The following is a 24,679-nucleotide window of genomic DNA, read 5'->3' on the forward strand; positions in this document are numbered from 1 at the left end:
GATGCAAGCTCTTTGCACACTATCTTCTTTACACACTTGTTAAGGGCCCCTTATGTGTGGTAACATTTCATCACAATGGAGTGTATTAGGTTTCAGCCACTCCTGCAATTATTATTAGGCTATGTCTACACTACAAAGATACAGAGAGTCCTGTGGCACCTTTAAGACTAACAGATGTATTGGAGCATAAGCTTTCATGGGTGAATACCCACTGCGTCTGGTACACGCAGTGGGTATTCACCCACGAAAGCTTATGCTCCAATACATCTGTTAGTCTTAAAGGTGTCACAGGACTCTCTGTTCCTTTTTACAGATCCAGGCTACCCCTCTGACACTTGGCTACAAAGACAAGTCAACCTATTTTAGGTCGACTTCAGCACCCACAGTAATCAATGCAGTGGCGGATGTCCATGCTATCCTTCTGTCGGTGGTGTGTCCTCATCAGGAGCGCTTTCACTGACTGAAAAGGGGCAGTATGGGCGCCTGAGAGCCAGGGCTCTCACCACCATGCAGCTCCCCACCAGGAGCCCAGATGCATCCTGGAGCTTCTTGCCTTCCCATTCCCAGCTGGGAGCAGGGGAGGTGCAGGTGAGAGCCGCTTGGGGCTTCTCATCTCTGGCAGGGAGATCCACAATGGAAGTCTGGTCGGAGCAGTGATCCGGGGCGGGAGGGGGTAGCAGGGCTCTCAATGGGGACCTCAGGTGGCAGCCCAAACCGGGAGCCTGGGTGGCAGCCCAGCTTGGAGCAGAGACTGGACAGCAGCCAATGTATGGAATGCAGTGTCTACCCAGACACTGCGTTGGTCTAACTTCACTGACCTCTATGGCATGGCTGGGGCTGGCCAGCCAGCCAGGAGCTGGGGCCGCTCCGGCCGGCTGGGGCTGGGATCGGGGTCTGCTGGCTGGCCCAGGGCTGGGGCTGCTCCAGCCAGCCCAGGGTTAATGGTTAAGGTGAGGTAACTGGTAAGACTAATGCTTACCAGTAAACCGTTTAATATTTTACATCCCTACTATAATGAAAAGGAAATTAAACAAACTTGTTAAAGTTACTGCTGCACATTGACAGGTAAATTGGACCATATGCATAGCAAGGAACATTAGAGTTATCAAACTAAAGCATTTAAAATTTACAGAAATTAACAGTTAAAAGAAAGTATATCATTCAGAAATTCTCACTGTTCATACAGTCTCATAAAGAAATGTGCACATCCATCCTTAATTTAAGGGTAACAACATCGGTCTCTCTTTCCCCTGTACATTTCTATGTTTGCTAATACAGAAGAGTGAGAGGGTAATCCTAAAGCGAAACAAAAAAAGACCTACTGGCAGCATAACCTCTTTGATTGATTTGTCACCTGATGTATCCTTTAGTCATCAGTATTAAAGCAAGATTCAGCTCACACAGGTTCTCACAAATCTTATTTTCCCCAATTCATCAATTAGAGAGCGTGATGCTTTCCCTAAGCTTTCAATTTATTGTCGCATACTGTCTCTCAATGGAGCTTTCCAAGTAACATTCCTCTCATTTACAGTAATTACATTTTAAAGAACTGCTTTAGTTTTATTTACCCTGCAATCATAAAGGAGATTTTAAAATTTTATGCTTGTATGACCTCACAGGGCTAGGATTTCCAGCATGTTTGTATTTATCTTTAGCATAAACATATAATTCAGCTCATTCTTAACATGACTGACCATTTAAGAATCCAATCATTATTGTATCCCTGTATTTAATTACCAAATATTTATAAAATTCCATACAATTTGAGAAACCTGTGGCAACCCAAAAACCTAGAATGTCTGTATCTTTACCAATTTGAAGACAATGATGACACTGCAACATAAGGAAATCACAGTATTGTATGTGAGTAAATTTACCATCCCAAAGGAAACTTCTGCAATGCTTCTCTGAGTTCAAAGTTGCAAAGGATTAGGGAAAAATTCTGCAAATCCATACTCACCTGAATAGATAGTCCTTATTCACAAGACTTATTTATTCATTGACTTCAATGGAACACCACCTGTAGTAAAGTCTACTTGTGAGAGTAGGGGTTAAACAGTTTGGGCAACTATCAAATATTTTTGTATTAGAAACTGCAAAATGAAAACAAACACCATGTAACTCAAATATTAATAATAAATTAAATGAAATAATTTTGAGCAGTTTTAGTGCAGTTTTTAACCTCCACACCAACAAAAATATCTTTACTTCAGTTCTACAGAGATTTACTATACTGTGTTTTAGTAATGTTTTATGCCAGTTCTTAGTACTAACTTTTGCTTTTTATTGAAAAGTTTGATCAATGTTGAAATGAAACAATTAATTCTTCTTCCAGCTGTGATTCTAGAAGATGCAACAGGCTTGTAACTACTATCACATTAAACACATATTTATCTTAGTTACACTGAGAAAATTAAATGCAAAATGTTCTACGGTTAAAAAAAGTATTATAACTAATACAAACACAAATGTCTACCATTCATCTAATTTCCTAGCATGTTTATGTTAAAAAAATTACTAACTATTATATTAAATTCAGCTATATGTGATTTTATCTCCCAAAATTCACTAAGGTCTAAATTCCATGGGAGCTCACTTATTGAGTTATGTTAGTAACAAGTAATCTTTCTTAACAATTCATGTCTACTACTTCTCCTTGCAGCTCTCAATACCTTCACCTCAGCTGCTCTGTTAATTGAAATGGGACTTCTGATTCATGTGCAAAATAAGAAGAATGGTACTAAATTAAGTTTTTGTTCAATTTATAAAATGTATGTCAAATTATTGTTCTGTAGTATGCTCTCACACCTGCTACTAAAGGTTTACAATTGGAAATTATTTGAATGATTATTCTCCAATGTTTATATGAAATCTGTTGTTTCAAATTAATATTTTATTATATACACACACAAATGTAAAATATTATAAAATGTAAACCATCTTATCTGAGAACCCTTGTTTATTGATACTGTAGCTAAAAAATTTTGCACAGAATTTCCTACCTTGAATACTACTCATTCATGAATACATATCATTCAGAAACTATCTCAGAATTGATCTACTGAGTGCCTCAGAACATCAGAAACTGTATCAGAGCATATAATTTGTATCTTAATAGAAACAGAACCACAACAGACTTTAGTGAAAATTGAGACAAACAGGTATATGTTTGCTGGATATAGTTGTTAGCTATGGCCATGGAAAATTTAGCTCACAAATCTAACTAACCTTACTAGCCCATCCATTATGTATTTATATTTGAGATGCGACCCATTCAAATAAGTCCCCAAATTCCTTGCTTTGCCAGATGCCACAGGAACTAATCAGGTGACATCAACACATTAGCTCCAGGATCAGAGCATACTACAAATCAAACCACTTGGGTTTATACAGTCAGAAAACACTTTCACAGGCTCTGGTACCCAACCACAAAGTATGGGGTGTATGGAAAAAGCCAAGTAATCCTAAAATCCCCCATCATACGGGGTCTTCCCCAGGAGTACAGGTAGCAATTAATGATTATGAATTAAAAATTTGCTTTCTACTAATAGTTTCAATAGTCACTTACAACTTGTTGTTTCTGCTAACAATCACAGTTGCCAACTTTCACGTGGTAAATAAGCACCCCGACTTTCACAATAAACCAAAAATCAAGCTAATTCTATTTCAAAACAAGGCCAAAACAAGCCAATCCCTAAGAACCCCAACACTCAATGTGACTAGATCCCCCTGGCGTGCAGTCTGGGACTGTGGTGGGCCCGCTGTGCATCCCGACTCTCTCCCCTGCTTGACAGGAGCCGATCAAAAAAAAGAAGCAACAAGCTACATGCCACAAACTAGCCAACAAACATCTCACAAGCAAACTAAGCCAAAAACTTATAAAAAAACAAGGGAATATTCTTATTCTTACATAGTAATATAAGCTGTAGATGTTAATAAAGGGAAAGTTTCAAGAAGCCAGCTCCATGGGAATACAAAAAACAGTAAATTTTAAAAAAATGTACAGAATGATGCACTCTGGATTCCCAGAACAAAAAATTTTTCAGACTGATTGAGCCACAGATGTCACCATATTAAAAACACACCAATCAGGAAACACAGCACCAAACAACAAATTAACAAATTGGGTAAATGGAAGGGGTAAAGAAAAGTAAGAATTGCAGTTTCATTCTTCAATGGTTTAAAACAGCGAGTAAATCACATTATTAGTAATAGCTTGACAGTATTCCTTTAATCTTGTTCATTCATGTACACAGGATGTAAAGCGTGCATCGTCTGAACAGAACTTGTACTCTTTAAAAAAAACTTTCACTACTGACCCTTCAGAGTCATCTGTATTTCAAAATATCTGGCTCCAGATATGCATAAAACACCATGGATTAATAAAGTTTAATTATGCAGGAAGGAAGGAGCACTTTTGTAATCCTCAAAGATGAACATAATACCCTGTAGTGAAATGGCTATATCTGATCTCTAATGATGAAATCCTTCAAACATAACTCATTATGGTAAAGATGCAGACAATCCTAAATCAGCTACAAAATACAGAAATCAGACAACATGTCTCAAGTCGTCACTTAACTCTAGGACCAGATCCTGTATACTTTTACAGTGTTGTGACTTCCTTTTGTGAGGAGGAAATATTCTGTGCATGGTATAAAGTTCCAAATACATTCCATCTCCTTCCTGAAAAACAGCCAGATGCATATCTGGCAATGGGGAGAGTTCCAAGAGACAGTGGGAAGTATTTGTAGGAAGGGAAGTGGGCACAACCCTAGTCGTGTGATATGTTTTGCACCAAGCCTAGTCCTAAGGACTGCAGGTAAGCACATGGGCATTGGTAATTTTAATAAATCACTCTTCTTTCCAGCTGCCACACAGTTATATTTATGAAGTTACAGTAGTGTGTAAAAGAAGTTATGATGAGATACTGCTAAGGTAACCTACAAAAGATAACATCTCAAACTTGAAAAAAAAAAAAAAGCACACCACCAGAATACGTGATTGTGACAAACGTCTAGATTCTCTCTTTTAAATTTTGAACGCTGGTCAAACACAATCCCATTTTTCAAGGCTAGAGAATTGCTCCAGGCTCCAAAGTGGCCTCTTCAAAATATAGTGGGGGCAGACCAAGAGTGGAACTATGCTCTCACAAACAGTTTGCATCAGCAGGTAGAGCTGACTGTGTGCAAGGAAGAGCACATGCCACAATCTTTTAAGTAGTACTGCCGTAATGACATTCCCCCTGTGCTCCAGGAGGCTCTGCTCCAAGCACAATGCCACTGGGAGCTCCAGCAAGGACAGGGCACCCCCATACCTTCTTCTATTGAGAACTGAGTCGTAAAGGCTCAATTTTAGTTCTAAAATGATGCAGGTTTCTGACCGAGATGGCAATTGGCAGTTCTAATTCTAATCTTGCTTACACCTGTATTGCACTGTGTAACTGTACTGCAATATTGACTTCAATACAATTACTCCTTATTTTCATGGGTTCTAGTGTGAGCAGAATAAGGCCCGGTCATTTCACACTTACCGTTTCCTACAGCAACTGTAACTTACCCATGTTGCATATAAAATTATCATGCATACCAGTACAAAATTACAGTGTCATGAGTGCTCAAAGGGGGCAGTCATTGATGCTGTAGGACCCCTTACCTTGGAAACACCTGACTTTTCTGCATCAATAATCTCAACCATAAGTTATATTAACATAATTTTTTGCCTTTAACTTAATTCATATCTGCTAAAAGAAGAGAAAAATCTCTTAATATGATTTCATTGCTTGTTTTGTAAACATGTCATGTTAAAAAACAGCAGAAAGAGGAGGGGGGAAAAGAAAAAATCCAATGTTTCACTATGACATTTTGTGGGAGGGACATTTGCAATAATAAAAATAATTATAAGATGTATCCTAAGCAATAACACACCTGCCTGACAAAAACAACAAGGAGTCTGGTGGCACCTTAAAGACTAACAGATTTATTTGGGCATAAGCTTTCATGCGTAAAAACCTCACTGATGCATAGAGTGAAAATTACAGATGCAGGCATTATATACTGACACATGGAGAGAAGGGAGTTACTTCGCAAGTGGAGAACCAGTGTTGACAGGGCCAATTCAATCAGGGTGGATGTAGTCCACTCCCAATAATAGATGAGGAGGTGTCAATTCCAGGAGAGGAAAAGCTGCTTCTGTAATGAACCAGCCACTCCCAGTCCCTATTCAAGCCCAGATTAATGGTGTTAAATTTGCAAATGAATTTTAGTTCTGCTGTTTCTCTTTGAAGTCTGTTTCTGAAGTTTTTTTTGTTGAATGACAGATTTGTTATTGTGAAAATCTTTTTTCTTGAGTATATATATTACAACAGCCTTGAAAGTTTCTACTCACTATAGGCAAGTTTTTCTTTTTGGGTGGGTTTTTTTTTTTGGACAGTTTTAATAGGTAATAGTTTTATGAGTATCAGTTTTAGTCTATTCTACGTGGGGTCTTTTGCTGCCTTCATCACTACACAATCTGAGCACCTTCCAGCCATGCATTAAGTGACATGACTATTATTTGTCATGTACAGTTTGATCTGTCTCTGATCCAGTCCGCAGGGTGTGAATTTGCGTGCAGTGTCGCATTGTGTGTGTGTTTCTGGTCTTTTTGTTTTAAATAGGTACAGCCTTTATACTATTTAGGGGAACCACATTATTTTCTGTTAAGGAAAAAATGAGGACTCTGTACAATGTATAGTATTTCTGTATAAGTGCCACATTTCTGGATGTTTATTGTAACCACAAGGGGTTACATTAGCAAGATCATGACACCTTATTTTGCTTTTATAGTATCCTTGGGTTAGCACTTCTCAGTAACTCAATAACTTTAACAGTGTTTAACAGTAATTAGAAGCAGTCGTTTTTACTGTATAAAGGAGGATGTCAGCACTACTTTTGTGAAGCTGGCAGTATTCTACTTCTGGTAGCATGTTTGCACAGCTGCACAGAACCCTGTCTGAAAAAATAGAGCAAGAGTTTTGAAAAACAAAGCAAGTCCCACTAATTTTATCTAATATCTGTTAATATATATTTTATGCTCTCCTCTTCATTCTAAATGACAAAAACATTACGGGTTTATTAATGATCTAAAACTAGTTGCTATGGGTGTTTTCTCTGAAGTGTTACTGGAAATCCTAACTTGATTTACAGTATTTCAAAAATATTTTGGCACCCCATTAGTTAGCAAAAGGCGCTGTGCAATTCTTTAACCCTCATTACCTAATTTGGAGTTTGACATTATATTTATGGTGATCAAAAAATACAGTTTAAAAAAACTAGAACAATCTTGGTAGCTTCTGCAAACTCTGACTCAAACAAAAGATGATATAAATTCAAATACAACAAACACATTGGGATCACCTCCATTATTTCCCTACTTCTACTCATTTCTCAGATGCATTTGCAATGGGTGCCTAGAATTCAGTGTGTGCCTATAATGGTGAGAGTTTCTTTGTGACAGTTAGAAATTTATGAGGATGGTGCTCAGGGCACTTGTGGCTTAAAGTTGGGATTACACAGCCCTAGTCATTGTCTACTAGTGCTACAGGGAGCCTGAAGGGGCGGGGGGGGAGAGGAGAAAATAAGAAAAGTAGTGAGAAAAGATATTACATTACAGACAGGAGAAAAAGGGCATCAAATAGTCAATAGATAATATGGGGGGGGGGGGAGTTAGAGAGTGACCAAAGGAGAGGAAATAAATAGCTGAAAGGGACACAGACATACACATACACTGATGAGAAGAAGAAGAAAAAAATCACTACTGCCAAGAGGAATCGTTCCTGAAAAACAATTACGTTCAAACTAATTTGATAGGACAAGGATAGGAGAGGTTGTTGTAGGACAGCAGATAACGAAGCATACAAAATTTGCTTTAGGAACAAGTAGCTGCAATGAACACCAGAGCAGATGCAATAGTTCCAAGTGCAAATACACCTATCTACCCTGTAATGTAGTCTCATTTGGGGCATAAGTAGTATAATGCTGGTCCTACAAGTAGAAGGCATGATTTGAAATCCATTGATGTAAACATAATGATTCTTCTGGGTGAAGATTTTTAGCCAGATATTTGCTTCATATTCACACACATTCTTCTATTTCCTTTATTCCTTTTTGGTGTAGAATTTGCACAACCTTTCAATATTAAAAGTATGATCACAATATATGAAGGTTTTTCTTATGGCATAAGACAAAATGGAAGAGGAAATATTCTGGCAGTATAAGAAAATCTCTCTCTCTCTCACACATATGCACCCATCCATGCACTCCAGGCACGTAATGTGGCATGCAACATTTCAAAAAGTCTTAAAATGTTACTAGGACTAGGAAAGACAATAGAGACTGACTTTATTGCTATCAAGAAATAACTTTTATCATGAAATGTGCATATTTGGGTGAGGTTACAGGAAGACGCCCTCACCAGCAAGCAAAGAAGTTCAGATGCAGAATGCTGAACAGCTGTATTATGGAATGCTGATCACCATTTAAAGTTACTCACATTTTTTTTTTTAAAGCTATTTGCCAACCATTACCAAACAAATATATTTCTCCCAAATACAAGATGTTGTCTGCCCATGACCTACACATCTACTACCTTTAAAAATAAATAAATAAATAAGATTCTCTATACTTTAGTACCAGTTCTGGCTGCTATACTTATATTATGCTTAATATTTTTATTCATATTAGCTCTCTCTTTCTTACTGGTATTTTTCACATTTTGGCATATTTTGAGGTTTGAGTAAGATTTGTGATCTCAGTTCAAAAATTTAACTGATTTTAGTCATTATTTAGTGAAGACTTTAATCCATTTCAACTTTCTGGGGTTCTCTTGACTATTCTGAAATAATTTCTTTCATCCAGTGTGCCAGAAGACCAATACAGCCAAGAGAGATAAATCTGAAAATTTGTTATAAATTCAACATGAGTAGATTTTGGACATCACAAAATGCAGTGCATAGTATCACATTATTTATTTTTCTTCCAAGACGATCTAATACTGCTCCATATAAACATATGAATTATTATAGGCTATCAAGCATCTTTAAATTGATGCTTTGCATTTGAAATCTAGCTATGCATTGGAAACAAATGGGTTATAGACCAATATTATGCAACAGTCTATCTGCACTCATAAAAACAACAAGGAGTCCGGTGGCACTTTAAAGACTAACAGATTTATTAGGGCCCAAATAAATCTGTTAGTCTTTAAAGTGCCACCGGACTCCTCGTTGTTTTTGTGGATACAGACTAACACGGCTACCCATCTGATACTCTGCACTTATAATGCACTCCACGACACACCCAAACCTAACAAGTAAATTTACTAATTTGAATTCATAATCCCCACTGAACATGCCAGAAACTAAACTTCCTCTGCAAAGAATGTTCCTCCTGCCGCTTTATACTTTGCAGATATTCATAAAGATTCCAAGAATTCATGCATACATGATCTAGTGCAGAAGTGGCACCTGAAGCATTCTCTTAACTGAATTACTTTAGTACATTTGAGAGCAAACTCATTCTATCAATGAGATTTAACGGTCATGTATGAAAAATTGCGCCCCCCCCCCCAAAAAAAAAAAAAACCTCGTGGCAATTATTCTTATGCAAGGAACTAGAAATTCCATCAGTTTCAACATAAGGTAACATCATTCTTCTGTTGGAGGCCGGAGTTCAATCCACTAAATCCACAGCTCCTGTCCATTCCCTAGAATCTGAGATCTACTTGAGCTCAGAACCATTTGCTCAAAAGTCCATTGCTTACATAATACTCTCCCAGCCCCATTTGGTTCTCTGTGGTCCCTTGAAGGAGTTGTAATCCCAGAGAAGCCTCCAATTGCATCCCTACAGAATCATTCCCAGTGGAGGAAGGAAAGTATTCCAGAGCACCAAAGGGAAACCCACCAACCCAATAATACCAGTTATTGAAGACTCGTTCTGAACTAGTTTTTATTGTTTGGTCTATGAGTTTGGAGAGAGCATACTGTGAAGAGCAGCCAGCCTTTCACCTTTGCCTCCTCCTAAATCAGAGATCTGGATACCCACAAAGGAGCTACGACCAGATCTACAGAGTTTCTCCAAAGTGGGGGACAAGACTTCCTGTGTGGGTGAGACAGGGCAGAGAAGAGAAGCAGCAGAAATGGGAAAATTACGTAATCTTGGATTCATTCTGACTACTCAATGTAAATTATCTTCTATGACTAAAGTAGCAGAAACTAATCTTTCTTCTCTGCTCCTGGCCTCAGGAGAGGTTCATTAATCTTTCTTTTGTATTAGGTTTTAATTTAGGCTTGGGCATATCTTTTAATTGGGAAGCCCAGTGGTTCCCGCATAGCTGGATGCCATCTTGCTGTTTTCCTACCTCTTGCTGACATTCCTTTCTGAGTTGCTATCCTCTCTCAAGCTAGCAACACTGAACAAAGGCAGCTGAACACCCACAGAACAGCAGAATCCCCTGATGAGTAATGGAGTGCTAAGAAGTTCTGCATTATCTTTTTCTGGGCTCTTATGGAGCAAAGCAGAGCCAGCAAAGCTTCCAATTGGCCATTCGTTCAGTAGGGACTGGAGAGAGCCAAAAATTGTTTCATCGAGAGCTTCATGTGGTACTGCGCATCAAAAGTAAAATCAAAATAAACTATCAGGGTGAAAAGCAACTGGTTTTCAATATTATAACAATGCTATGACAAACAGTAATTGTAGTAATATGCACTTTTTAATATACTACTCTGTTCAGGTTCTTATATGCCCTCATCAACATAGTATCTTGGTGCAGTCCTGTAGCCCATTAAGCGATGTCATTAATATCCATTATGTGTGGTTCATTCTGTCTCTCGTGTTCTGCTGAGGGAGAAAATAGTGTACGCAGGTTAGGTAGTGTTTTGTTTGGTGTGGGTTTTTTGGGTTTTGTTTGTTTTTAATTATAAATTATCTGTACAAGGTGTTATGTGTTTATTTTAGAGAAGGCAAGGTAAGAAGAAATGTGCCTTGCACTTGGAGTAGATGAGACTTCTGGTGGTTCTTAATTCCTGTAGGAGCTTGTTCCACATTCTCTTACTGGGCCCCAAGAAAGCGCTTGTCTCTTACACAAATAAGCTTTACCTTTGTGGTAGAAAGTTCCATTATGCCTGAGGAGTGGAGCTGTTGGAAACAGCCTTTATTCTAAAGCAGGATATATAAAAGATTCTGGTAATCTTTTACATATCCTGGGTCCATGTCATTGAGTGCCTTGAAGATAAAAAACTGAGTCTATATTCTATGGAAAGCCAGGAAGAGTGTAGAGGACAGGTCTTATGCACTGTGGTAGCACACACTGCTGAGGTGACATGCTGCTGTGTTCTGTACTTGCTGGAGTTTCCTAAGGACTGATGGCTTTATGCCCAGATATACTGCATTGCTGACGTCCAGACAGGATGTGACAAAGGCATGCATTATTATTTATCGAGGCCAGGTCATCGTCCACCAGGAGTCTCCCTAGTAGAAAGTGTTATTTGTGGATGCTGCTATATGAAAGTTTAGTATCCATGAGGAATCCAAGAAAACTCTACTGACTGAACTGAATTTTTGTTGGTGTGTGTAATCAACCAAAGGAGACTGTATTACAGCTCCAAACTCTCCAAAGTGCTTTCCTCTACCAACCAGCAATAACCTCCATCTTCTTCAGATTCAATCCAGCTGTTGTCCATCCATGCACTGATTTTGTCCAAGAACCGATTCATCTTGCTGATGGTGGTGTTGTCATATGTAGTGAAGGATAAGTAGAGTGATGTGTCATCTGCATAATCCTTGGTACTTCAAGCCAAGTCATCTCATCTTTTCTCCTAATGGCTGCATGTAGATGTTGAGTAGGACTGGATAGAGAATTGATCCTTGGGATACTCTACAAATGACGGGTCTAGTGGTAGATGTGTAGTTTCCTCATTAACACCATCTGAGTATATCCCTTCAAGAAAGGGCTCAAATCCTATTAGCATATTCCCATGGACACTTACCACCTCTCAGATGGGGACAGCAATATCTCATAGTCAACACTGTTGAATGCTAAAGAAAGGCACAGGAGGAGGAGCATGGATAGATGTCTCCCCTACATCCAATGGCAGTCAATGGTGCTGGAACATACAATGGAGGAGCTGAACGCCAGTGGTCCCCAAACTTTTTACTTTGCACCCCCTTTACCTCTGTCTGTGCCCCCTCTCCCCAGAGCTGGGACCAGGACCAGTCTCTTCTGCTGCTTTTGGTGTACTTCTGATTCCAAATGAGGTGTGTGGTTGACTGGTCAGTTCCTAACTTTGGTGTTCTTAACTCTGAGGTTCTATTGTAATGAGAATTAAGCTACCCAATGCTTGTTTTAATAGAATATTCATATACTAAAAGGCAATATGTTATTTTAATATGAATCCACAGTATTGGAAAGAGTAATGTTACATAATGGTTGTTCCAACATAGCTCCTTTAAAGAAATGGCATCATCCAAATCCAAAATAAAGAATGTAAGGCCCAACCTTTCATATTTTATTCATGGGAGCTGTCCTATTGATTTGAATGGGTTTTAGATCAAGGACCACAAGCCTTACTGAAGAACGTAGTCCTATGGACTAAAAATAATCTAAAATGCAAGTATTACATTAAAGACTTCAATGGGACTACTCATATGAGGAAGGTTTACATGGTTGGCCACTGAGTTTTGTACCCTGAGCATTTCTATGTTTCAAAACAGATTAAAAAAAAACACAGTAAGATTATGTATATTAGAATAAAATAGATTTATGGGAAAATCAATCAATGTTTTATAATACAAATACTTACCTATAATATTTTATAAGTTATGCATTAAATATATGATTTCTCATCAGGTTTTTTTTTCCAACGCAATTCTGAAATGGATACTTTTCTTATTTTGTCTCATTTAAAACTTGCATCAGAACCAAAATAGAATTCCTTTGTTTAAAATTAAAATCCCTCATTACACTTTTCTTTAGTCTTATCCACAACAAAATGAAAATGGATTTTTTGTTTTGAATGTATACTCTACACTAAGACTCTGATCTTGCAAACACTAATGCACATGAGTAACTAATATATGGTAGTAAAGTTAAGCACATGTGTAAATATTTGCAGGATGAGGGCTTACCTACTACATTCAACCCAGGAATGCACCTTTGCATCTTGTTATATAGCTCACTTGTCTCCCAAATTTTCTTTCTGAATAAAAAGTAGAAAGTATGGTCTTACATTGTGCATCATTGTGATGGGGTGTATTCTCCACACTGGCCGGAGAGGATAAATTAGGCCAGGCGAGACTAATTGACTAATTAAGTAGCCAGAAGAGGAGAGAGATATGCTACAGGGAGGCCACTAATTAGAGGCAGACACAGCTGGGCAAGAACAGGAGAAGCCTATAAAAAGCCCAGGAGCTGCAAGTAGTGAGGAGGGGCGGCAGGGAAGGAGTCCACAGTCACTCCCTGAGGGGAGGGAGAGTGGGCTGACAAACCCAAAGAGAGAGGGGAACCAATTAGATAGGAAAAAGCCCAGGGAAACAACAGCAAGTACAGACTGGTGTAGAGGGTGGCTGTGGGTTCCCTTGCCAGCCAGTAGGGTGTTCGCGGCATCAGCTGGACAGCTGATCCTGAAGAACTGTGATTTCCCCGGAAGCGGAGGAACACAATGACCTGGCCAGAGGGCCAACCCACAAACTGGAAGCTGCTTCTCCAAGGAGGAGAGAGAGGCTGCAGACAGTAGGGTGAGCAGGTGTCTGGAAAACACCAGGTTGAAAAGAGATCCTGGCAGCTCTGGTCAGCACCACCAACTGGACCGTTAGAGGTCCGGTCGGCGGTACTGCGGCGCTAAGGCAGGCTAGTGCCTACCTGTCCTGGAGCACCGCGCTGCGCCTTGGAAGTGTCCAGAAGATCTGGCTCTTAGGCAGGGGGGAGGGCCCATGGGGTTCCGCGTGCTGCCCCTGCCCCAAGCACTGGCTCTGCACTGCCATTAGCCAAGAGGGGGCAGTGCCTGCAGGCAAGAGCAGCATGCACAGAGCCTCCTGCCCCCCCCACTAGCACCAGACCTGCTGCCCGCTTCCAGCACGTGTGCAACACAGTGACAGGACAGACAGGCAGCCTGCCATTGCCCCCAAAGCCCCCTCCAGCATCCCAAACCCCTCATCCCCGGATCCACCCCAGAGCCCACACCCCCAGCCCAGAGCCCCAACCCCCTGCCTCACCTCAGAGCCCCCTCCCACACCCTGAACCCTCCATCCCCAGCCCCACCGCAGAGCCTCACCCCCCCTGCATCTCAACCCCCCTGCCCTAGCCCAGAGCCTCCTCCCACAGCCTGAACCCCTTATCCCTGGCCCCACCCCAGAGCCCTCACCCCTTCCCACACCCCAACTCCCTGCCTCAACCTGCAGCCCCCTCACACACTCCGAATCCTTCAGCCCCAGCCTGGAGCCCCCTCCTGCACCCCAAACCTCTCATCCTCAGCCCCACCCCAGAGCCCGCACGCCCAGCCGGAGCCCTCAGCTTCTCCCACACCCCAAGCCCCTGCCCCAGTGCCCAGTGAGTGAGGGTGTGGGAGAGCAAGGCACAAAGGAAGGGGGAAATGTAGTGAGCAGGGGCAGGGCCTCGGGGAAGGGGCAGAGCTAGGGTTTGGTTTTGTGCGATTAGAAAGTTGGCAACCTTAGGAGACAGAGAGGACGATGGATAGAGAGACTGCTGAGGAGGACGAAGCACTTGGCCGAGCTGATCCCCAGGATGGCCAGGAGGAGGTGTCGCTGTGGTGAGGAAATCCTGTCACAATCAGAAATAATCAACTACTTTTTCATAACTACAACCCTTACTATATCTGTTCTTAACTTATTTTAGAATTGCACAAAAATTAAAAACTGCAAGAAATAACTATTTAAAATGTTAATATTTGGTTCATATCTGAAATGTTTTTATTATTTCAGAAAATATTTATATTACATTTATATTATATTTAAAGGGGATAGTGAATACTTCTGACATTAAAAACTTGCAGAAATTAAACTTGCATTTATTTATAATATATTTGTAACGGAGGCTTCTTAAAATAATCTAATCAAGATACTAACTAAATTTTCAAATATTACTACCTCACCTCCCTTATCGCTTCTATTTAGCATCTTTTAGAAACAACCATTATTTGCATTTTTGCTGGCACTTACAGAATGACTGGTCTCTCTAACTTGTGGAAAAATGGCTTTGTTCCCATTTCTAATTTCAGAGTGTAACTGCTTATGCCTGGGTTATGAACCATATCCTATTGAGTGCCAGCAAAAACATAAATAGGAACAAAATTTTTTGTAAAAAACTTACAATAATATTTTTAATAGAAATCAGTTGGCATTCTGCCATTATGCTACAATGTCTATAACACTACAGATTTTCTTAGAAATGAAAAAGGGGTGAAGATTTAAGCTGCTTTGCCCATTTTCAGTTGACGAAGCTTTGGCACTCACTTTAGCTTTTCAGAATTTGTTTACATCCTTCAAGCAATCATCAATATTTAAATTATTATCTTAATTAAAATGAATGCTTTCTCATTACTTTATTCACTTTAATACCCCAAAAGGGCTTGTTAAAAGGGCCATAGTCTCCTGCAGAAAACAAGAAGGAGGAAAATGTATGCAAACTAAAGAGACAAGCTTGGGGTTTTCTCTCAGGCATAATGAGGATGTGAGCTTTTGTTTTTGTCTTTTATTGTAAATTGTACCAGACTGATAGAACTACATCCCTCTGATTGTGCAAAGAACAACTATAGCATGTGTAGTGCCAATGCAAGCTTCCACACGGCACCCTCCCAATAACATCAGCTCTATCCTGGCCCTACAATGACCATTTGTAAGATGAAAGGCTATTTTGGTCTCCATATAAATTGAGTTCTTAGCCTCTCTGCTTAGACACCAGCAATGGTGCCCATGAGTGACAACTATGAGGGTTTTTTTTTTTATGATGTAGACAGCTGACCAAAGGCAGAGATCATCCAACTCTTACAGGCGAACACGGCATCATCATATAGTAACAACTTACAGTCACTGCATGGGCTGGATTCCAACAAGCAGCCCAGACGTGAAAAGCTCCTTAGTCACATCACCAATTCCCTCAGCTACCCAGCACTTGCACCCACACACTTTCAGTTATGTATGTGATTGGGGCATAATCCAGTTAAGCATCTGCTAACTTTAAGCATCTTAACAGTCCTGCGGAAGTCAGCAGAAATATCCATGTGCTTAATGCTCTGCTAGGCTGAGGCCTCAGTTACATACAGGCAGAATGACTGTGCACATACACCTAGTTACTGTAGTCATAGAAGCCAGGCAGACTACGTATCGAACATGTTAATTACAATGCATTCAGAAACACTCAGCCACTGTGGGTGCTCATTTATAAATCTGACCTTTTAAAGGCACCCTCCATCACTAGTATTTATATGTATTTTTGTAATATTAAATGCTGATTTTGAGCATGCTGTCCCATGTATTTCTGAAGTATTGGCAGCGGATTTTTTTCATCTGGTAGCCCTATAAGCAAGACAGAAATTCCCTTCTCCTTTTTGTAAATTATTAAAATTGCAAATTAGCAGGAGAAAATGGAACATTAAAAATATTTTTTAAAATTATATAATTTTCCTGTAAGCCAGGGATTCAAAACCAAATATCTGGTTTGGTCCATCTCTACCTCCAATGTTTCATAATAAAGGAGACTTATTTAAAATAATTTGTAAAGGCCTGCTGAAAGGCTCATGAAAAGACATTACTACCTACTGTTGTGCAGAGAATGATCCATTTTCTTTATAGAGGGCTATATACAAAATGTAAGCAATTTACAATAAAATATGCAGATTAAATGACTTAAACGTCCACCAGCAAAACAATTTCACTCAGTATAAAGCATAGCCAGTTTGCAAACATTAATCACTCAAACATTTATTCTATACAAAATTACAGGACAGCACAGAGCACATTCTAGACTAAGTAAAACTTCATTTAAAAAAAAATTTCAGTAATGAAGGCACACAAAATTAAGAAGCTTCTGATTTCATTAGGCTGGGCTCTTGATGTTCAGAGAAAATTTTTACCCAGGCTTTGTTTTACTGTTTTTAGTGCTTTTATTTAATAATGGGGAGTGGAAAAGGGCCAAGGTAGAGTTAGAAAACACTTGTTAATTTATGTAGCACATCCAGTGTAAGGTAATTCCTTACTGCATAGATTCAGCAAAGCACTGGAGAGTAATTTTAAATGTTTCAAATGATGGGGCTTCTACCAAGCTTTTTTGGAGCAGGGACATCACTGAGCTGTTTTTGGGAGGCACAGGGCCCCCTGTTCCTGCAGTTCATCCATCAGCCTACAGGTCTGAGCTCACCCAATAGCAGCTACAGAGTTCACTATGCTCTGCATTCTTGGCTGTTTTCCTATGTTCACTCACTCCCTGCTCCAGCAGGCACACAGTTTATTTAGAGAATTTTCCCCAGATAACACTTCTAAATGTTGACAACTATGCACACAACATTATCATCACATAACATCAGCACTTCTCCAGGATGGGAAGAGGGAGTGATTTCTCATCTCTCTATCCCCACCCCTCCTTTGATTGCTGGGATAGAACAAAAAGGGGGTGGGGGGAGGGAGAGAACAATGCTGTATTCTATACAGTAAATCTCTTTCTATTTCATCCAAAATTTCAGTTGGATGAAACCTAAATGACAAGATGATTCTAAAATAATCTAATCTGCACTGTGTTTTAGACTGTAAACTCTTTGGGGCCAGGATCTCCTTTTCTTTATAAAGGATCATGCACAGTTATGGTACAAGAGAAATCTTTGCCATCTTTGCCACCCTTTTAGGTCCTTATTCAGCGCTCCTTACTCAGGCAAAACTAAGTGAATTCTCAATAGTGCCATATAGACTCAGACTGTGCCATATAGACTCAATGCTCAGAGACATGATGCCTCCACTACACAGTTAGAATCTTATTCGCCTTTTTAATGCTGTACTGTATCACATTTCTAACTCATATCTAGTGCTTTTTATATGGGGGGGGGGAGACACTAAATCTTCACCCCCCTGTGATAGGGACCACTCGGAGGGCCATCCATCCCAGAGGTTAGTGCACCCAACTTCTAGCCTCTTGCCTCTGTTAGGGAAGTAGAGGTACCTGTTCCTGACCTTAAGCCAGGGACCTTCAGCTTTCCATCCACATTTGGGTCTAGGCCCTTAGGAAGGTGTGGTAGAGGGACCCTGACCCTCCCTCTCCACTGGGCACCAGCCCAGGGCCCTGTGGGAAGCGACACTATCAGGGGCCTCTCTGCAGAGAGTCTGACTTGCTTCCCTGAGCTACTTCCTACCTGTAGATCCCTTCAGTTTGAGGCATGGCCTCTATAGTCCAAACAATCAATCACTATACAACAAAAGAGTCCAAAGGAGCAGAGCCCTTCCAGACTTGCAAGTTTGCAAACAGGGTATGGTTGGAGAAGGCTCTGTCTGTGGGCCTTACCTGCTAGGTGTTTCCTGTCAGGCTCAACCTTCTGTCTGGCTTCCTCTCTCCTGCAGCCTGTCCACAATCCTTTACCTCGGCTTCTTTTAACCTGCTCATCCAGCCAGAGCATGCTCAGTAGGTCTGGGGCAGGGAGCTACCTGGACCCAGTATTCCCTTTTAACCCCTTTGTATACCCCCTTCCCACCCACCATCTTGCCCTTTTCTTTTTTGTAACTCTGACTCTAAACATAAGGAATCAGATTTCAAGGATGGTGGAGTTGATCCTGGTTTAACTGTAGGATCCAAAAATAAATACAAATATCACATTCACCTTGTTCTGCTACTTTGTGTGCATGTGTTTGGTTTATTAAGAAGTGGGATGATGGGAAGAGAATAGCATACCTTATATTTAAGTTACAATGGCTGGCATGATAGAAATCTCATTTGCCTGCTCACTGGATACAACTATTAACCAGCATACTGTATCAGCAAGAGGTCCTTTACAAACAGAACAACACTATTTGTCTTGCATGGGATTTTCAAAGATACTGCATAGTATCCGGTGAATTTCAATGGGAGACGGGTGCTTTTTTAAAAATCCCAATCTCTGTGAGACACACCAAAGAGGAATCCAGAAATGCCAGTGCTGAGACATAGCATTAGTTTCTGATCTTTGATTTATATTGATATATATTTATAAATATATTGTATACAAAATAGAGGTCCAAAGCATCCTTAAAACAGCTAGAGAAAGCCAACTGAGAATTACCTGTGTGTTGTGTGATGCTCCACTAATGGAAATTTGGCAGAGATAGCTCCTTGGCCACCTTCCTGCCACCCTGCATAAGGAGAGGAAGGAGGATTTATTAGGGGCTTTCCAGTAGCAGGGAGGGGAGGAGGTGTGACAAAGTTAAGCTCCCCCCATGCCTGATTTTCCCATGGCTTAAGGTCCCTGATCTCTTCCACTGAACTTTTAACTTACACTAGAGCTGGGGGGCAGAGGACCAGATTGCTCCAAGCAGTCCTTGTGGTCGCCTCATGTCTGAGCAGAACTCAACGATAACGGACAATCAAGCCCAGACACTCTGCAAAGACCAAATGAACCAGTTTTACTGGGTCAGTCCCAGTTTTTAAATATGATCTCCCTGGAACTTCTGCAGAGGTACCTGAAACATCGAAGACGTCTTTTCAGTCAAAATATTTGGGTTTTTACATAACTACAGAACATTTGCTCAAGATTAGAGCTGCGCAGTAAACAGAATTTCCATTCCATGAAAAATGTCACATTTTCAAATATTTTTCTGTACCAAAACAAGACAAAAGTTGAAAATGTATTTTTCCCTGTGGGATTGAAATACCAAAATACTGTGTTTTGGAAAAATCAAACAAAATATCCTCACTGAAGTCCCCTGCTTCTTGCCTGTTGGGCTGCCCAGCTGACAGGCTGGCAGGCTATCCTATCTTCCCTTCTGCCTATGTGGCAGATCACCAGCCTGCCAAGCAGAGAGAGGGAGGCACAGGGAGCCCAGGAAGTTGGACAGCCTGGAAGCCCCGCAACCAGGCAGGCAGGCAGCTGGGCAGCCCACCAGATGGGCAACCCAGGGAATTCAGAAAGCAGGGCAGCTTACTAGGTCGACAGAAGGGGACATGAAGTAGGCATCCCAGGGAGCTGAGAGCTCATCAGCATGCCAGGTGGTCAGAAGGAGAGCTGGACAGCTGTGCAGGTGAAGAGAGGGGGAACCAGGTAGGCTGGAGGAAGCCTGCCTGCTTTCCACAGAAAGTTTTAACAGAATTGACACATTCCCATTAAAAATTTCAATTCCATCAAATCAGAATTTATGACCAGCTTGATGCAAGACGTGTTGCTGTTACAAGTAGATTTCCCTGGGTTAACTCAGAAGAATGAATGTTCAGCAAGATTAACAGTGTCTGGAGCGAAGAGAAATCTCAAAAGGAGCTTAGACACTATCAAAACTGCTCTTTTGCTCAGAGTGAAACTTGATGACCCTTGTTCAGTGTTTCATGATGAATTCAATCTGAACACTAAGCATATGTCTACCCTGCTCCATAGTGCAGATGATGGGCATGTGAACTGCAGAACTCACCAAAGAGTTGCATTCTAGCTTCCCCGTGGGGACACTCCTAGCACGAGTTAACAGGTACCTAGTTTGCATAAACATACTCCTCTTTCAAACTTTATGGCAAATTAGGTACCTTTTCGTTCATACCTGCAGCATCCTCATGGGGTAATTCAAATGTAACTCTTTGGTGTGCTCGGCAATTCACATGCCTGTAGTCCAGAATACAAAACGGTGTAGACAAGTCCTAAATTACTGGAAAAAATCCTCCAGTCCAAGAAATACGCACACGCCACTGTTGAGTCAGAAACAGGCAGTAACAACACCAGAACACAGTTTTAAAGGCTGTAGGTTTGTCTTTTGTATGAGTACGTTGTGACATAGAAAATGATGCCACAAAAGCGTTTCTGTATTGTGAAAATATGGTTACCCTAAATATCTCAGAAAAACGCATGCCAAATGGGTAGCACAACTTACAACAAACTATGATCTTGTGTTAGTTCTGTCTGTACAGCTTTGGGCAAGGTTTCTGTTAACTATGCTTAACACATGCCTATGTTCATGAACAAAACAAATAAATTAGAGTTAACTGGGTCCTAAATGCAGCTTTAACTTGATCCAAAGATATTCATTGTATTTAATTTTGTCTTATATTACAACATTTTGCAGTTAGGGTTGCAGCAATCATTCTACCTCTCAGGAAGGAGAAAGGATATCAAAAGCTTGATTTTTTGGCTGTTACTTCATGCCTTAGACAAAAAAAAAAAAAAAAGAGAGAGAAACAAAAAAAGTAAGCAATACTAGAGTGTAACATTAACTTTTCTTCACAGAGGGACATGCCTCATTCATTTATGTTCTTTCAAATATGGAGTTCTGAAATGTTTAAATAAACTAAAGAAATATTTCTAACTCACAATAGAAACTTTGAATTTGATTACTTTCAAAACAAAAAGTCTGTTTCATCTTACAGTGTATCAACCACAGGTTAAACATACTTGACTATATGGATGAATGACATCCATTCCTTGTTATGCATCCAAATCCATGCCGAGGATATCAGATATCCACAGAATGTCCCCAAATGTTGGATTTTGTATTTGGATCTTTAAGTTTCTATTAAAGATGTTTAAAAATGTAGAAAGGTTCTAATTAATATCAAGAGTTATATGAACTATTTATTTCCATATTGTATAGTAAGAGAACATGTTAAACTCAGGAAATACTACTCAGATATGCTAAGTTTCAAGGAATCTGCAAATAACTAATATATGCAGGGCTAAATCTCTCATTTTTAGTCAAACCATCCCTTTTTCTAGGATCTATTCTAAGCCATCGTTAATAAGAAAGCAATAACCAAGGGCTGCCAGTACAGAAGTCTGCTGCTAGCTTAGAAGTTTGCAGTTGCATGTTATCCCACTATTTAGTGATATGTTTGTGAGGATGAGAGATCACAATGGAGCCCTTCATAACAACAAAAACAAAAGCTAGCCTTTTCTGGTTTGTGTCCAGTGCAAGCTGTGTTGCACACTGCAGCCAGCATGAAGGATGATTAAGTATGGTATATTGAGCACTCTGAGTTGAACTTTGTCTCCCTAACAGAGAAAAACAGTAAACTGTGAAATATAAATTTAAAATACACTCAGCCAAACCCCAACAGATGCCGAACACTTGTTCAACATCTGAAACTCCTACTGACTTCAATGCGGAGAGCAGGTACTCAACACTTCTCTGGATTTGGCCCTGAGAGAAAAACCAACCTCAGTTAAAATTTCCCTTCTGGGAAAGAATGGGTGAGTATGGGCTGAATGTGCCTGTCACAAGTGCCTCTTTAATAACTTGTGTTGCTCTTAAGCAGCGCTTACCAATACTTGCAGTCTCTCTGTCTCTTTCTCCTCTATCTTGAATTTCTTAAAATATTCTTAATGCAGTTTTCTGCTGCCTGGCACCCTTTTCAGGCTAAGTAGCTGTGCTGTTGCTGCAGAAATGGAAGTAATATGACCACCCACACCCTGAGAATCAGCCTCCTTTTGTGAATCCTATTCTGAAATGGCAAGCTAGAACAAGAATGTAGCAAGGAAACTGGGCTGGAAATCTCTTGAACATAGGTTCTCTAGCAAGATTAATCAGTGTTTTCTAATGTTGGTTGTGTGTGAGAGAAAGAGGGAAAAGATAGAAAATGGGTTGAGAGTAGAACTGGTCAGGGATTTTTTGGATAAATGTTTCTTCATGCCAATTCATTAAAATGGATTTTTTTTTGTCATTTTCAACAAATTTCTCAACTCAAAAGCATGTTGAAAAATGTTTCGAAGTTGTTGAAACTTTTTGCATTGACATTTTCGAAAAGTCCATTTTGAAGTGACTTTTATTTAGAAATTAGGGAATATTTTGTAATGTTAAAAATTGAAACAAAACATTTTGATTGACCTGAGCCATTCCCCACCCATCTCCCTTGTTGGCAAAAATTTTGAAGATTTTGACCTTTTGCTCTGATTCAGGATGGGGAAAAGTTTCAACAAAATCTCAAAATTTTTGCTGGGCAGGAAAATCATTTCCTGCCTAGCTCTAGTTGAGAATAGCCTCTTTTACACTATTTATCTTTAATACTGAAACCCACTTTTGGCAAATACTAATTAGAAGGATAAACTTGTGTATACACTAATAATTGCTTCAACAGGTCCATACTGCACTGCCTACATTCACATAATGAACAGTATGCAGGGAGCTGTGAAAAGCAGGCAGCAAATGAGAGAAATGAAAGGCAAGGTTAAAAGAAAAGAAATACTGAAGTTTCAAAATAAATACAGCAAGAAATAAATGTTCATTTCATTCATTTCTTATATCAATACCGTAAAAAATCTCTCTCAAAGTTTTGGGATGTTTTATAATTAAATTTAATAGAAAAATTTCCTTCCCTTTAAAAAGAACGAAAATACCACAGGTATTTCCCAGAATTCCAGGTGTCAGCTGTATGTTTGCATTCTCTTGTGTCTGCAGTGTTACTGCATTTTCCTTTCTAGGTAATTTAAAGATGTATTCCTTGGTATTTAGCAGATATTAGAAAGTGCTTTTTACTTTTATACTATTTTTATTTAACTAGATACTGTAGTTCATTTTCATACAATAGGAAACTTACGGTTTATGATGCAGAATTATGCAATTTTAAGGTAGACAGAGGTTTATATTGACAATTTCACTTGCAGACAAGTTTTAATGAGGAAAAAGGAATCTCCACCAATTAAAGAGCCCAGATTCACACACCATCCCAATTTAAAAGTATATTGTTTTTCAAAATAGAGGGGAGAGAGAATAATGCAGCAGAAAGGGCTAAGACAGAAATTCCAAACCTAACAGTTATCTAATCAAACATAATATTTACACCACCATAAACAGCAGAATAGACTATACAAATTAGAAACAAATTCTTACTAAAAGGTCAGGTTTAATGGAACAATAGGAGGCCAAGCAAGGGATTAGAATTTAAGACTGAGTTCCATACTTCCCACTCCCTAATGTTCTGAACTGCACTGACAGACACTGGTGGGAAACATGCCCAGCCTTTTCCATCCAAAGTTGGAGTTGCTGCAATGCATCAGTTCTGAAAGTAGGGGAAAGGGAAAATAATAGGAGATCTCACACAATTCTGGAAAGTATTAAAAAGAGACTTCTTGGTTTATGATACCTACAAAAATTTTGAAGTTTGCATAACTAAATATATATATATTTTTAACAACTTTAAGTTCTTCAGCTGCCGGGTTTTCCAAGAGACAAATGTGAAGGATTTTTACTGTATATAAGCATGTCATGTTATGTGAAAATAAATTTTCTACTCTATCTATTTATTGTATTTTGAGGGAACAAAATATTGCAACAAACTTCTATATTCAATCAATCCCTCGATTATTATCCAAGATTAATTTGGCCTATTATGTATGCAAAAGTGATTGTGTACTTAAAAGAATTTAATGCAGTTACCAATGCATCCAATATAATCTTTGTCAAGAAGGGAAAATGTAAGATCATATAATTCCACTCTGTGCAGAATATTTTATTCAAGCATTTATAGTCAAATACATTGATTT

At 39.6% G+C, this 24,679-nt stretch overlaps 1 protein-coding gene across 1 annotated transcript in view; it reads right to left on the reverse strand.

Moving 5' to 3' along the window:
- The window catches only part of KCNQ5 (potassium voltage-gated channel subfamily Q member 5), a 510,233-nt gene that overhangs the window by 463,270 nt on the left and 22,284 nt on the right, over nucleotides 1–24,679 (reverse strand). The window lies entirely within an intron of this gene.

The sequence above is a fragment of the Malaclemys terrapin genome, chromosome 3 (genome assembly GCF_027887155.1).
Source record: "Malaclemys terrapin pileata isolate rMalTer1 chromosome 3, rMalTer1.hap1, whole genome shotgun sequence".
In the NCBI taxonomy this organism is placed as follows: domain Eukaryota; kingdom Metazoa; phylum Chordata; order Testudines; family Emydidae; genus Malaclemys; species Malaclemys terrapin.